Source organism: Equus caballus, chromosome 5 (genome assembly GCF_041296265.1).
Source record: "Equus caballus isolate H_3958 breed thoroughbred chromosome 5, TB-T2T, whole genome shotgun sequence".
NCBI lineage: Eukaryota > Metazoa > Chordata > Mammalia > Perissodactyla > Equidae > Equus > Equus caballus.
In genome coordinates, this window is record NC_091688.1 from 98281262 (window position 1) to 98296881 (window position 15620).

The following is a 15620-nucleotide window of genomic DNA, read 5'->3' on the forward strand; positions in this document are numbered from 1 at the left end:
CCAAAAAGGCTTAGGAGCTGCTTCTCAAGTCCAAAGATGGAACATGAGCTTTAAAAACTTAAATTAAGAGGGATTGACTTGGACTGAAAAAAATTAAGGACCCTGCTTTCTAGGAACCAGAGCTACGCATTTGGGAGAACTAGAGAACCGTGCCCCATCTATAAACAAATAAATCTATTTTAAGGAAAAAACTCAATTGAATTAAGACAAGTAAACCTGTTAATAAGTAGTTGTTTTTAAAATAACAAGTTGATGTCAATTTTTTTTCCACTTTGGGCACCTTAAATTTGTCAGAGACAAGGGGAAAGGATAATAAAACCTGTGACAACATCATGAAATGTAATTAATAACTGATAACTGTCTCATGGCAGACAATCCCTGCTCTGTGTTCTAAAGCAGGAAAGACCAACAGACAGCAGAGGCAGCCGACCTGCTGAGAATTCTGTGGCAGTGTTACTCCATCATCCCACGGTCTAGTTGGAGAATAAAATGCAGTGCTTTCTTCTGTAAACCTGATAGGAGGAGCATCAGCGATTGGGGTTATACAGAAAAACACTCCCTAAGGGATCTTCTAAGGTACTCCAACTCTGGTGAAATTCAGCGTCAATGGGAAAACCATCTCTGAAAGAGAGGAGGAAAGGAAACACACTTGTTGAGTGCCCTAGTCTTTTACAGAAAAGCAGAAATTACTCCTAATACTACACCCATCATGGTGCTATCTTCACCATTTTAAAGATGAGGAAAGGGAGACCAGCTTACTTTTCTAATGAGTAGCAATACTGAAACCCAAACTAACAGTTCCCCCACTGAAAATTTGGTTTCTGATACCTTCTGAAATATTCCTACTCATTTAAATTTTTATTTCAAATATAACCACTATGATACTACCTAGTCATCAACTCTGGGTGCAAATAAAATCTTTGTACAGGAACTCTTACTATTGATTAGCAGGCCAAAATGTTCCTTGACTAATAGTCACCATGTGTACCAAGTATTTGTTATGTAGGAATTCCACTTATTTGTCCCTATAAAGCCCTGTGTGAAGATTTGACGATCCTATTCTGCAGGTGAGGGAAATGAAGCTCAACAAAGTTAAATAACTCGGCCAAGCTTCCAGGGAATGAGGACCTGACTCCAAATACCATCTGTGTCTGTTGGACACTGTGAACTATTACCGTGAGGTGCTTCATGATTTCAGCATTAGATCACTACATTCCTTTTGATGACATCTTAAAAGCCCAGGTTTTCAGAGGTTGCTGTGAAAAGGCAAGTACCATGCAAAAATTAATGTAGAACACAAAATGATAAGGGTCATGTCCAATGTGATTTCAAAGTTTGAGAACTTATGCAATGCCTAAAAGGCACTAAACTATTAGACCAAAGATATGCACTATCTCATTTGGAGTCAACTACTTAATAAACAGAAGTGTTAGATATTTCTTTTGGAGTGCCATAAAAAAAGTACTGAGACACTAAGGGCTTTATGAACCAAGGAAGTTTGAGAACCTGTGTTCAAGACTGTGGCTTTTAACTCAATCAATAAAATTCTAACCTTATAAGACCAAGTCTGGAGGGCTGTGATTTAAATAAAATCATAAATTCATCTTCTGAGCAAATCATTTTATATCAATTCTTACATTAATGTTATATTAAAGGGATTTACTTAAGAAAAAAATAAGAAAGTTGAAAGAATCATATCTAATATTTCTGTGACTAATTTGTTTTATGGACATTTCTTGTTCTAATATATTCACAATATTATCCTAGATGAATTATAAATATGTTTAGGAAGCTAGCAACAGAAATCTCAAAACTTACTCTTTCCCAAGTTCCTTTAACTTGGATTCATCCATATGCATATCTTCTTCTCCTTCCAGAAGGTGAGCAAAGGGGTATCTCCCATCTACAAGAGCAATCCTTACACTGGGCCGTAGGAATAAGATTTCAGGATCAAAAGATTTCCCACACTAAGGAAGAAGCATTGCTAAGTGTTAAGGAATTATGTGAACAGTGCATTTATAATAGATTATTAATGACCAAATAATCCAAAAAGCAAAGAACATACATAATGGCTGAAGCTATTATAAACCAAGAGTTGAATAAGTATTTAAAAGCTTAGGGGGCCAGCCTGGTGGTGCAGCGGTTAAGTGTACACATTCCACTTTGGCAGCCCGGGGTTTGCTGGTTCAGATCCCAGGTGCAGACATGGCACCGCTTGGCAAGCCATGCTGTGGCAGGCATCCCACATATAAAGTGGAGGAAGATGGGCACAGATGTTAGCTCAGGGCCAGTCTTCCTCAGCAAAAAGAGGAGGATTGGCAAGAGGTGTTAGCTCAGGGCTAATCTTCCTCAAAGCAAAAAAAGAGAAAAGAAAAGCTTAGATGTTATGTCTAAGCTAATGTGAAATGTAGAAGAGAGTTAAAGATTCTTCTTGACCATGACTGGACATGAGTTTGTATTTCAATGGTATAATAGAAAATAGGACTAGACCTGACCTTGAAAGGTTTGAGGGATGTATACACAAAGCACCTAACACAGTGCCTGGCACAAAGTAACTACGCAACAAATGGTAGCTAGTATTTTCAATTTGGAGTTTCAACAAACTTAATAGCTTTCTTTGTCACATGATTTGTTAGGTTTTTTAATACTTAATGAGTTTTATGATACTCTACAAGGGACAAAGTATTTAAAAATCTCAATTTTGTACAAAGACAGAACCATTTGTTACTGTAACATATCATGAAACACCTATCCCCAAAACACTGGGAATGAGGATCCAGTGCTTTTAAATTAAGATGTTAATTGTAATCCCCAGGACAACCACTAAGAAAATGACTCAAAATATATAGTAAAAGAACCAACAGGGGAATTAAAGTAGTATACTAGAAAATATTTATTTAACATAAAAAAACACAATAATGGAGGAAAAGAGGAACAAAAAAGACAAAAGACGTACAGAAAATAAATATCAAAATGACAGACAAAAATCATATCAGTAATTACATTAAATATAAACTGATTAAATTTTCTAATCATCAGGCAGAGATTGGAAGAATGTATTTTTAAATGATTTAATTATATTCTATTACAAGCAACACATTTTAGATTCAAAGGCATAACTAGGTCAAAAGTATAAGGATGGAAAAAGATATGCCATGCAAAAGGTGACAAAAAGAGAACTGAAATGGCTATACTAATATCAGACAAAATAGACTTTAAGACAGAAATTGTTAGAGACAAAGAAAGACATTTTATAATAATAAAGAGGTCAATCCATCAGGAATATATAGGTGACTACTATGAATACCTCTATGCCAACAAATCAAATAACCTAGATGGAATAGATAAATTCCTAGAAAGACACTAACAACAAAAACTGACTCAAGAAGATATCGAAAATATGAAGATGCCAATAAGAAGTATAGAGATTGATTTAGTAATTTTAAAACTTCCCAAAAGAAAAGTCCAGGCCCAAGTGGCTTCACTGGTGAATTGTACCAAACATTTAAAGAAGAATTAATTATCAATCCTTTGCAAACTTTTCCAAAAAGTAGACATGGAGGAAATACTTCCCAATTCATTCCATGAGGCCAGTATTACTAGACAAAGACATCAAAAGAAAACTACCAACCATTATCACTTATGAACTTATATGTAAAAGTCTTCAATAGAATACCAGCAAACCAAATTCAACAACATATGAAGAGAACTCTACACCATGAGTGAGTGGGATTTCTCCTAGGAATTCAAGGTTGAATTGAACAGTTTGGTTTAACATTCAAAAATCAATCAATATAATGCACCATATGAATAGAGTAAAGGACAAAGCCATATGATCATCTTAGTAGATGAAGATAAAGCATTTAAAAACATTCAATAACCATTCATGATTTTAAAAAGAAAAAAACCTGTTATGAATAGAAGGGAATTTCCTCATCCTAAGCACCCTTCCCTCCACCCACCCAGAGAGGCTCCAGCACCAGGGAACTCAGCTGAAGGCAGAGGGCTCAGAATACGTGGCTCTTGAGCACCACCTGGTGGCAATAGGTGATAACTGAGACCAAATAACACCAGGATGTGAAAAAACAGAGCCACTCCCTCTAGCAATATCAAACACTATATTAGATCTCCAGACCAGAGAGAAAATGGCAAGTACCCAGAAATCAGTCCTGAGGACACAGGAATATGTAATCTAAATGACAAAGAATTCAAAATAGCTATCATCAAAAAACTCAACAAGTTAAAAGAGAATGTAGAGAAACAATTCAATGAGTTTAGGAGCTACTTCACAAAACAAATTGAAACTATAAAGAAGAAGCAATCAGAAATATTAGAGATGAAAGACACAGTGGAAGAAATAAAACAAAACATGGATTCCCCGAATGCTTGCACAGACATCATAGAGGGGCGCATCAGCATAATAGAAGATAGACATGTTGAAATGCTCCAGATAGAGGAGGAGAGAGAACTAAGACTAAAAAGAAATGAAGAAAGTCTCCGTGAAATATCCAACTCAATTAGGAAATGCAACATAAGAATTATAGGTATTCAAGAAGGAGAAGAGAAGGAGAATGGAGCAGAAAGCTTGTTCAAAGAAATAATAGCAGAGAACTTCCCAAACCTAGGAAGGGAGATGGAAATCCATGTGGAAGAGGCTGTCAGATCTCCTAAATATGTCAATGTAAAAAGACCTACTGCAAAGCATATAGTAGTGAAAACTGGAAAAGTAAATGACAAAGAAAGAATACTAAGGGCAGAAAGGCAGAAGAAAATAACCTACAAACGAACCCCCATCAGGCTTTCAGTGGATTTCTCTGCAGAAATCTTACAGGCTAGGAGAGACTGGAATGACATATTTAAATCTTTGAAGGACAAAAACTTTCAGCCAAGAATACTCTGTCCACCAAAAATATCCTTCAGATATGATGGAGAAATAAAAACTTTCCCAGACAAACATAAGCTAAGGGAGTTTGTAGCCACGAGAACCCCTCCCACAAGAAATCCTCAAGAAGGCCCTCATACCAAAAAAAAAAGGGGGGGGGGTACAAAGGGTTTATAAAACATGGAGTAAGGAGATAAATAGGTAGACAGAATCAGGGCAGGATAGCAAATACTCAAGTATAGCATTAAAGACAAAGGGAAGGAAAACACAAAAAACAAAGTAATCTTGTCATTTTAACCACAAACTCGTAACACAAGATGGAATAAGATGTGAGAAAAACAACTTAGGAGGGGAAGAGTATAGGGACTGAATCGGTTTAGTCTAAAGAAATTAGAGGCCATCACAAAAGGGACTATCTTATCCATGAGATTTTGAATACAAACCTCATGGCAACCACCAGACAAGCAGAACAGAGACACAAATAATACATAAGGAGAAAACAAAAAAACACAACATAAAAAAACTACATAACTTGACTGGTAGACCAAAAAACACAGGATGAGAAACAAAGGAAATGCAAGAGTACGAGAAAACAAATGATAAAATGGCAGCATCAAGCCCTCATATATCGAAAATCATCCTACATGTAAATGGATTGAATTCTCCAATAAAAAGACAGAGAGTGGTGAGATGGATTAAAGAACAAGACTCAACAATATGCTGCCTCCAGGAAACACATCTCAGCTCCAATGAGAAACACAGGCTCAGAGTGAAGGGATGGAAGATGATACTCCAAGCTAACAGCAAACAAAAGAAAGCAGGTGTTGCCATACTTATATCAGACAAAGTAGACTTCAAGGTAAGACAGGTAAAGAGACACAAAGAGGGGCAGTATATAATGATCAAAGGGACGCTCCACCAAGAAGACGTAACACTTGTAAATATCTATGCACCCAACACAGGAACACCAAAGTACATATAGGAACTAGTAACTATTAACTAAGCAACTATTAACGTACCTAAAGCACACAAATTGAGAGGTTGTGAGTGTTTAGGAGAGGAAGGTACGGGGGTGTCTTGCCAGAGGCAGGAACTGTTCAGAGCCTCACACCTGGCTCCTACTGACAGAGATGAGTCCTGTAGAAGAGCAGTCTTCATTTGAGGCCACTGGCACTCTCTTGAGCCTTGCTGATGATGGTTGCAAAGGATGGTCTTACTCCAAGGCTGGGCACTTTCTTGACCCCTACCAAATGGCAGCCTCAAGTAAGGGTCATCTTACTCACTCACTCATTTTCTATGTATTAGGCACTCTTCTAAGCATTTGCCATGCATTAACTTATTTAATCCCAATGATTAAATGAAGCAGATATTACTTCATTTACAAATAAGGAAACTGAAACAGAGAGACATTAGTGAACTTGTCCAGTAGCTGTTAAACAGCAAAAATAGAATTTGTACCAAGGCAATCTGGCTCCAGAGTCTATGAGTTTAACTACACTACAGTTAACATTTCAGTTGATTAAACAGGCCTGGGAAAATGTTATGATTTCTCTCGTCTATTTACTTACAGAGCCAGGACTAGATCAGAGCCCAGGATTCTCAATATTCCCTGTTTTCTTTGCCATCGCCACATCTTCCCTGATAACAGTGTTATTAAAGCTGTGACTACCTTTACCTTTGATGTCAGAAGTAGTTCTAAGTGCAGCACCACACCAGGGGAGAAGTTGAAATCAATATTTCTATCAACTTTCTTGGACTGTTCATGGAATCAAGACACCATTTGGAATTGCTCCTGTACTGTTTAGTATTTGGGAAAACAAGAAAACTCATCTTATGTGACCCAGGATTCAAAATATCTCATTACCATGGCATCGCTTTCACTGCCAAAACCACCACCGAGAACCAGAGTTATCCTGGGTACAACTGCACAGGCAACTGCGGCCATCATGGAAGCCTGGGTGCTCAGCCTTCTGGCAAGATCTTCTGCTGCAAGGAGGATATATTTAAGAAAGAAATTATGCTACAAGGCCTCCCCTTCTGATAAATCATCATGGCCCATCATTGGGCCAAAGGCAAAATAAGTAGATAAAAGCAAAACACAAAAATTATTAAATGAAAAACAAATCCTTAGCATTAACAATAAAAAGAAAATTAAAGAACACAGAAGATAAGGGCATGAGTTAGAGAAGATGATGAAAAAAAAACTCTATATCAGTTGAGGATTGTAGAAAGGACGTCATTTAGGAGCCATGCCTGGAATATGTAATATGGTTAACTTTAATACACAGTGCCATAAATAACCATAGAATAATAAAATCTGAAGTAGCCACCGTTTACTGAGCTCTTCCTATGTGCATGTTAAGGGATTTACATGGCTTTGCATATTTAATCCTCCTAACAAGCTGGAGAGGTTGGTATTGTTTTTATTTTCCAGCAGATGAAATTGAAGCTCAGAAAGACTAAATAACTTCCCACTGATAAGACCAGAGTTTGAATCTGGATCTATTTAGTTTTATAAATCTTGTGATCTTACCCTCCATAGAAACATGAAGAACATTCTCCAGAGGGAAAAAAGTTAAATCTTTAATATAACAGTGCTGTCACGATTTTTTTTACTATTAGTTAGGAACATATCTAATTCTTCCAGAGACTAAGTAGCAAGGTGACTTAGACACTATATGATGCTAGAGCTAATAAAAAGAGACATAAAATGTAAATATTAACTCTGCTTTTAATAACAAATCCATCGGGGATTTTTTTCTGTAACAGCCTCTCAAAGAAAATTAAACTAAGCTTCAAGCAGGAATGGAAATGTCTGCTTTGCTCATTGTTTATCTCCCACTCCCGTCACAAAGCCGGGTAAACCGAAACCACTCAGTCAATATAATATTTGGTGAAGGGATCAATGCTACAAGATTGCACTGATGTCAAGTCAAAAGTATCAGAAACACTTATTTTGCTGAACTTTTAAATAGAAAATGCAGAAAACCCATTGACTGGGCTTTTTGGATAGCATTTTAAAAGTCCATTGTGACATACCTGTGAGAGATTTGCTACGTGTTGATGGTATGGGGCTGCATTCAGGAGAAACAGAATCGGGATGTTTCTGTGACTACACAAATTGACCAAGTGGGTCCCTGTAGACAAGCCTGGTATGCTAATTCACCATCATTGGCCACTATTCCAATCAGATGTCTTGTGAAAGAAAAACACAAAATCACTACTTAGTCTTATGCATTTCCTACTTCTGTTCTTACTGTTACCAATAGTTTTAAACATGCATGATGAGTCTTCACTCATGAATAAGCTGTGTAAATCTGCATGCCCCCTTCTGTCAATCATGGAAAAGCAACAGGAGAACAACAAAAAACCCTGCATGCTCAATTTTAAGTAAAATATATAAACTGCAGACTCTAAAATCAGCATAGGGCTAATAAAAGTAACTGGGATGAAGCATAAGGAGGAAGTGAAAGAAAAAGTGGAGAGTAGACAGAGGTCCCGGTACTCAAAACATCACCAGTCCGTCGCCACGGCTTGTACGGTAAGCACAACACTTGCAAAAACTAAGGTACGAAGGGCTCATGGCCTAAGTCTTCCTAGCTATGTCTGGTAAAATCAGCTAAAAAGGTAGAGCTACACAAAGAGTCGCACAGTCAAGCCGCGATTGCAGGAAGCTCTCTCTGAAGGGGCAGCAAAGAAGAGGGTTCAGGGTACGAAGCTGGAATGCGACTCCAGCTCCTCTGCCAACTCTACTCAAATGCACAAAAATGCATCCCCGCAAACTGGTGATCAAGGAAAATCCAACTCGATAATCAATAAGTATATTAGCTTCCTAGGCCTGCCATAGCAAAGGACCACAAACGGAGTGGCTTGAAATAACAGGAGTGCCCTGTCTCAGAGTTCTGGAGGCCGGAAGTTTGAAATCAAGTTCTGAGCAGGGCCGTGCTCCCTCTAACCTACGGAGGGAGCCCTTCCTTGCATCTTCCCAGCTTCCAGAGCCCCAGGCATTCCTTGGCTTCTGAGAGCATATCTCTGATCCTCAGTCTTCAGACGGCATTTTCCCTGTGCATCTTTCACATTATCTCCCCTCTGTGCGGGTCTGTCTCTGTGTGTCCAGATCTCGCCTTTTCATCAGGACACCATCATACTGAACTAGAGCCACTCTAATAGCCTCATTGTAACTTGATTACCTGGTAAAGACCTATTTCTAAATAAGGTCACATTCAGAGGTACTAGGGGTTAGGACTTCACCATATCATTTGAGGGGATATAATTCAATTTATAACAACGAACACTAAGGAGAGACTGGCACGACAGTGAAACAAGAAAAAAAAAGTGGAAAGCACAGCAAAACTTTGCCAAGAAGTGAAAAAACTCACCATAAAAGGTGCCATGGAGGGACCAGCCCTGTGGCGTAGTGGTCAAGTTTACACACTCCGCTTCAGTGGCCCTGGATTCACAGGTTTGGATCCCAGGCACGGACCCAGCACTGCTCGTTAAGCCATGCTGTGGCAGCATCCCACATAAAATTGAGGAAGATTGGCACAGATATTAGCTCAGTGACAATCTTCCTCACACACAAAAAATGGTGCCATGGAGTAAATGACAGTTAAAAAGACACGTGAGATTTCCATGAAGAACACTTTAAAACACTACTGAAAGATGAGACAAAATCAAAGGAAAGCCAGAGGGCAGAACAAAGATAGAAATAATTAATGAACCTGTGTATCAGAGACTTCTGTGCCCAAGTGACAGAACCTCTGGATGTTAGAGGGGAAGGGCTGCCCAAGGTAATGATGCCAATTCTCAGCATCCCTTGCAGCTTTGTGGAACTTCTGGACAATGGGATGTGAGCACAGGCTGGGATTCAGTCTCACCCTTAACAAGAAGTAGGTGACATCCTCCCCTCCCTCTTTGTTCTTTCCTACCCGCTGCAGTGAGGACATGGTACAGAGACACTTTGGACCCTGCAGATGAAGGCAAAAGGCTAGGCCTGGAGGAGCAGCAAGATGGAAAAAGAGTGTGTACAATGTTGAAACTCGGCCGCACAGGCCCAGGTACCAGGACAGCACCTGCGGACCCAGCCTCCAAGCCAGCACTCATGGCCCCAGGCTCCAGGCCCCTCCTAGTGCTAGACCAGTCCCTGCAGCCCCCAGGCTCCAGTGGACCCAGGGTTATTTTTATATTTACAATGACTACCCATACTTTTATATAAGTATATATTTATATATACTGATATATTGATATATTTTATATGATCTGGTATATCACATAACAGTGTATACATATATAAATACATATATAATTGTTTATAAAAAGGAACTTGAATACTGATAAAAAATATTGTGAGATATCTCATTGGGGAACTGAGATTCAGTAAAACTAAGGCAGGGATGGTGTCTGAAATACAGTGATAGGTAATTTTGTAGTTTTGTAGTTATTCTCAAAGGGAATTCATTTAAATTCATTTAAATCAATGTATCTGAGATATTGAAGATTACCAAAGCATTAATCAATCATTACATTATTCTATCTTTTCTTTTTGGCGCTTATCAAATGTCAAATTGACGTTTTTAAAGACATAAACAACAAATGTAGATGAGCCCATCTGACAAACAAGACCAAATACTATTTTCAATGTTAAAAGTAATTACTCTAAAATATAAATTCAGGATTCTTTTAAGTGCATATTCACTTTGATGCGAAGAAGATTAAATATTATTTTGGAAGAATAAAGCCATTTTTGCTTTGGTTATGCCAAAATTATTTTTAAACTAAAATGCACATGCATTTAATTTTTTAAAAGAAGGTTATAGTTACACTAATGTGCCTTTTTGCTTATTTACCAAAACTATCTTAACATTCTGATCTAAAAAGTTCATGACAGGAAGCAGAAAGTATGAAGTTTATGGGCTGGGGAACATTCTCATGAGTAACTCATTTTTCATTTAGGTTATGGTTAAGAAAGCAAGTGAAGAACGCAAAAGTGGGTAACATTTCACTTCAACATCCAGCACAAACTCCTCGCCCATATTTACTTTGCAGTGAACAAGAACCTTTTAACTTCACTCCAGTCTTGTCCCCTTCCGAGTCATCTTTTGCTCTCACATCACAGTGAGATGGTTCCTCACTGCACTCAGGATCAGGTGCAAGAATTCCCAGCATCATGATCTCCCCCACAGCCTACCTCCGTAGCCTCATCTCTCAAATGGTAAGTTTCCGCAACATCGTGATTCTTGTAGTTTCCCTTAGTGACCTTGTTTGTCTTGCCTCTTGCTTTTGCTCATGCTGCCTCTCTGCCTGAGAAGCCCAATCCCACCCATCCCTATGCATTTCCTTACTCAACTGTTAATACTCATCATCAGCATCACCTTCTCCAAGAAGCCATTTGTGACATACCCAACAAGCCATCCATAATACACACACACATATATCCTCTTATTAGATGACTCTTCTTTTTGTTCCCATATGCCCCATGCATCTTTCTGCTAATGCATCTACCTATTGTTTTATAATTATTTGTTTCTCTGCCTGTCTTCTCCAGTGGACTATAAACTCCTCAAAAGTAGAATCCATATTTTATCTTTATGTCTCAGGAGCTAGTACAGTGGCTGGTACTTAATAGGGACTTAAATGTTTGTTGGATGAGTGAATAAATGAAGAAGTGAATGAAGACCAAATCACGATTTATACCTATAAAGGAAAATCTTACTTAAAATTTTAAGTGTAAGTTTCTTGACCTTAAATATACATGACTATTTCCAAAGACCAAGTATGTAAGACGTTAAGACATTGACAAGGTTGTCAACATCAGTCTCTAAACAGAGACTCAGTCTCCACTTGCTATTCTCTGGTCATGAGAGTTGCTAATAGTCCATATTTTGGTATATTTCAACGTATTAAGGAATCCTAGGTTCCTAAGAAAGTAGTGTTAGAACACTAAGCAGTAGCATCTAAGAAAACAAAAGATTAGGGGTCGTGCCTGTGGCCAGGTGGATAAAGTTCCACACGCTCCACTTTGGCAGCCTGGGTTTGCAGGTTCGGATCCCGGGTGCAGACATACTCCATGGATCAGCCACACTGTGGAGGCATCCCACATACAAAAAATAGAGGAAGACTGGCACAAATGTTAGCTCAGGGCTAATCTTCCTCAAGCAAAAAAAGAGGAAGATTGGCAATGGATGTTAGCTCAGGGTGAATCTTTTTCATCAAAAGAAAAGAAAAAGAAAAAGTTAGAGTTTAAAAATCCTAAGAAGCGAATTGACTTTCAGATGACATTAGCCATTTTCACTGTGATTATAGTTACAGCTTTCATGGTAGAGCCGTTCCAGAGCCATTGCACTTTTCATTGGAACTAAGCAGCCATTGTCTAAACACCCACGAAATCTAGAGCAGGAGGCCTCCAGGAAGGTGCGATGACCCCAGGGGGATTTTGGAAATAGGTGAGGCACACTGGGTCATCAGAAAGACGGAAAAGGGACACACTGATGACATTTTTAAGCCAATCCAGAGAAGCCAGTTTTCCTATAATCTGGGGGACAATTTGATCAAAGAATAACTCCATACTTTTCGGCACTTCCACTGTCCTGCTAGGCACCTAGATGAGTGAAAAACTTGCTCATAATTGTTAGATCCTAGAACGTAACTCAACTTTACATTTAAACCTCATATTTTTTTCTTGATGTTAATATACATGGAAATTTCCAGGAATATATAACCATATGTAATGAGGGAAAGTTATCCACTATTGGGTTCAAATTTTGACTGTCAGCCATTTCATGTGATTATGTCACTGATGACAAAACAACTTTGAGTCACTAAGGCAGCAAAGCTATGTGAGTTTGCGTTTGTGGCGATTCTGCATAAAAGTGCAGGTTTCCAGGCACTCGTCATGTGTTCTAACGGAGGTGTGCCCCTGTGTTTACTACTGAAATGCATATCATTTTCTCAAAATTTGCTTTTCACTTTTTCTCCTTCATATTATAATAGGATATTATTATATTATTTTTTAATTATGTGTACAATTAGATTATATCACCTAACTATTTCACTTCAGGTTAGTAAACATGATGTTACAAAAGCCATGACATTAAAAAAAAAAAATGTTCTATAGAAAGATTTTTTGAGACTGTGAAGATTAAGAAATTTGCTCCGGAGTACTGGTGTCTGATAGAACTTTCTGCAATGACAGAAATGTCCCGTATCTGCACTGTCCAGAGCAGAAGCACGAGCCACTTGTGGCTACTGAGCACTTGAAACATGGCTAGTGTGACCGAGGAACTGAATTGTTTAATTGGCATCTTTATAAGCAAAGAAACCCAACCTCAGCATCCTCTTAAGGATCCTGGGAAGGATAAATGGGGTCATAACAAAGGAAAGTAATGGACGTGTCCGGACCAATTCAGAGGGCCCTGGGTGAGGATTTCGGGTTTGATCTGCTAAGATGTAGTGAATCCTTGTTGATTTTTCAACATATGAATCAAATTATTTGTATAGTGCCAAGCCACATTCAGCCTACTCTCTTTCTCATTATCGTTGGGACCATTACCAGATAGTTAATTTTTAACAGGAAAAATACAGATGAAACCTTATAGTAGAATCTTTCCTACAGCTATAAATTATCGTTGAAAATTCCCATTGCCACAGAATAAAGAAGAATATATGCACATCACTAAAGCACGTGTAGGAAATAAACAGTGCCTCTTTGGTGATCCAGATTTTGATTATATATCTGAAAAGAACCACACTGGCATTGTGTTGAATGCTTTGACCGGCTACATAATTTAAGTCTCCTACACAGTAGCTACATTGGTTATCTGAAGGAATGATACTCTGAAATACGAATGAGAGAAGATATTTGCACAAAATTTCAGTGCTCTAGAACACGAGGGAGCTGTTTCTCCGTGTGTGGATGGTGTGAGAAGCCTAGGGCAGTTTCTCCTCCATCAAGGGGTGAGGAGCTAGGGGTTAGAGATAGACTAGGGTTTGAATCCTGGCTCTGCCATTTTTGAGTTAGTTATTATGATGCCCCATTGGCAGAAAGGGGTCAATGAAATTACCTACTTTACATCTTTACTGTGAGGGTGAAACGACAGAAAGCACATAAAGAGTTCGGTGCACACCAGAACTAGCTGAGGGCTGAATAACTGTTGGCTGTGATGGTGAGAGCGTTCATGGTGGGATAGTTGTTTTGGGGTCATATCAGATTTTCTCTCCAGCAACAGAAAAGGTTTGAGAGTCAGATGGATCTGGATCAGAATCCACATTCTTCCACATATTATCTTTGTCAACTTTGATAGTTTATTTAATACCTTCATCTGAAAAATGGGAATAATAATGGTAAATACCTTGTTTCCTTCTCTAGAAAGGAAGTACCTTGATGGGAGAGGCCCCATCTTATTATTTTTCAAATCTTGGCATACTGCCAGACTTAAGTTCTCAATAAACAGTATTTATTCACTAACTATAGACTGAACTCAAAGCCTCAAAGGACAGGAGCACAGGGGGTGCATTCTAAGGAGCCTTGCATGGCACATTTTGGGGCACATAGTAGATGCTTAATAAGTACTTATTAATTTCGGTGGAATTTTACTCATTATAAATGATCACTCTGTAAGATCTTTTGAGAGCACGTGGACTGCCAAAACATTATCTGAGGTCTATCATTCACTTTTTAGTTCTAAGAGGGGAGAATGACTACTGTATTTATAAAGAGCTTGCTAGGTTTTAAGATACAATTAATTATCATAATATAGGGTGAGGTAGATAATATTTCTGATTTGCTTATTCGCTTCTTTGTTTGTTTTTTTAATGAGTAAACCAAAGTTCAGAAAATAAGTAACTTGCTCAAATGTACTCCTCTAGTAAGAGTGGAGGAGAGGTCAGAACTCAATCCCGTCTGACTTCGAAGTCCATCCTGTTCTACCATCCTACACTGCATCGAAACTAAGCAAAGATAAAAGAAAGACAAAAACGCAACCCAGTTAAAAGGGTATTATATTATATTAAAGGAAACTGAAATAGGCTCTTGTTAATGTCTACATCTGCTCCTACCTATCAGTGATTTCGTGTCCCTTCAAAGTAAACTAGGCAGCAGAATGTAGAGGAGCAGCGTCAGAACCCCTAAGTGCTAGCCTGTTTTCCTTCTTATAAGCTATGTGATCTGAAGCGAGCCACTTACACAAAGTGCTCCGATGCGAAGTTTGTCCACAAAGTTGGAAGAATCCAATCGGCCCTATCAAACCTTCCAAGATAGTTGTTGGACATGTAAGCTGAGGAGAAGGATCTAAAGTAAGGCACTGATTCAAATAATGTCACTTTTAGTTTTGAGAATAATAAATAGATCAATTAGCAGTGGAGTTAAAAATCAGAAACTTCATGAACAAATTAAAGGCAAACACCAAAGAAATGAACTCACTTTCACTCCGGTTACTGAAAGCAGCTTTTGTCATCCACACAGGTTGCTCGGGAAACCACTGTAAGTGGATTACAAATCCCTTGACTGTCGGCTCTGCTCACAACCACCACACACACACACACACACACACACTTCACATTGTTTCCCTAACACAGATTCACTTCACAGAATGTTCCTAGGAGTGGTCCCAAAGGGGTTTTGAACAAAGACTAAAAGGTCGAGGGGGCCTGCTGGGAAAAGGAAGAAGAAACAGGGCCCCACAGATCCGAGTTCACCCATTTCCTGCAGTCACAGGAAAGGTTTGTCCGACTCCAGCAATGG

General features: G+C 38.6%; 1 long non-coding RNA gene across 1 annotated transcript in view; it reads right to left on the reverse strand.

The window, feature by feature from the left end:
* The window catches only part of LOC111773623 (uncharacterized), a 37466-nt gene extending 22110 nt beyond the window's left edge, over positions 1-15356 (reverse strand). Inside the window, exons 1-7 of the long non-coding RNA XR_011438898.1 lie at positions 15300-15356; positions 7922-8077; positions 6747-6868; positions 5902-6125; positions 1819-1967; positions 1176-1256; positions 431-621 (exon numbers count right to left, since the gene is read on the reverse strand). This is a non-coding gene — a long non-coding RNA (uncharacterized lncRNA). The remainder of the gene's footprint in view (positions 1-430; positions 622-1175; positions 1257-1818; positions 1968-5901; positions 6126-6746; positions 6869-7921; positions 8078-15299) is intronic.
* Between the last annotated feature and the right edge of the window lie 264 nt (positions 15357-15620).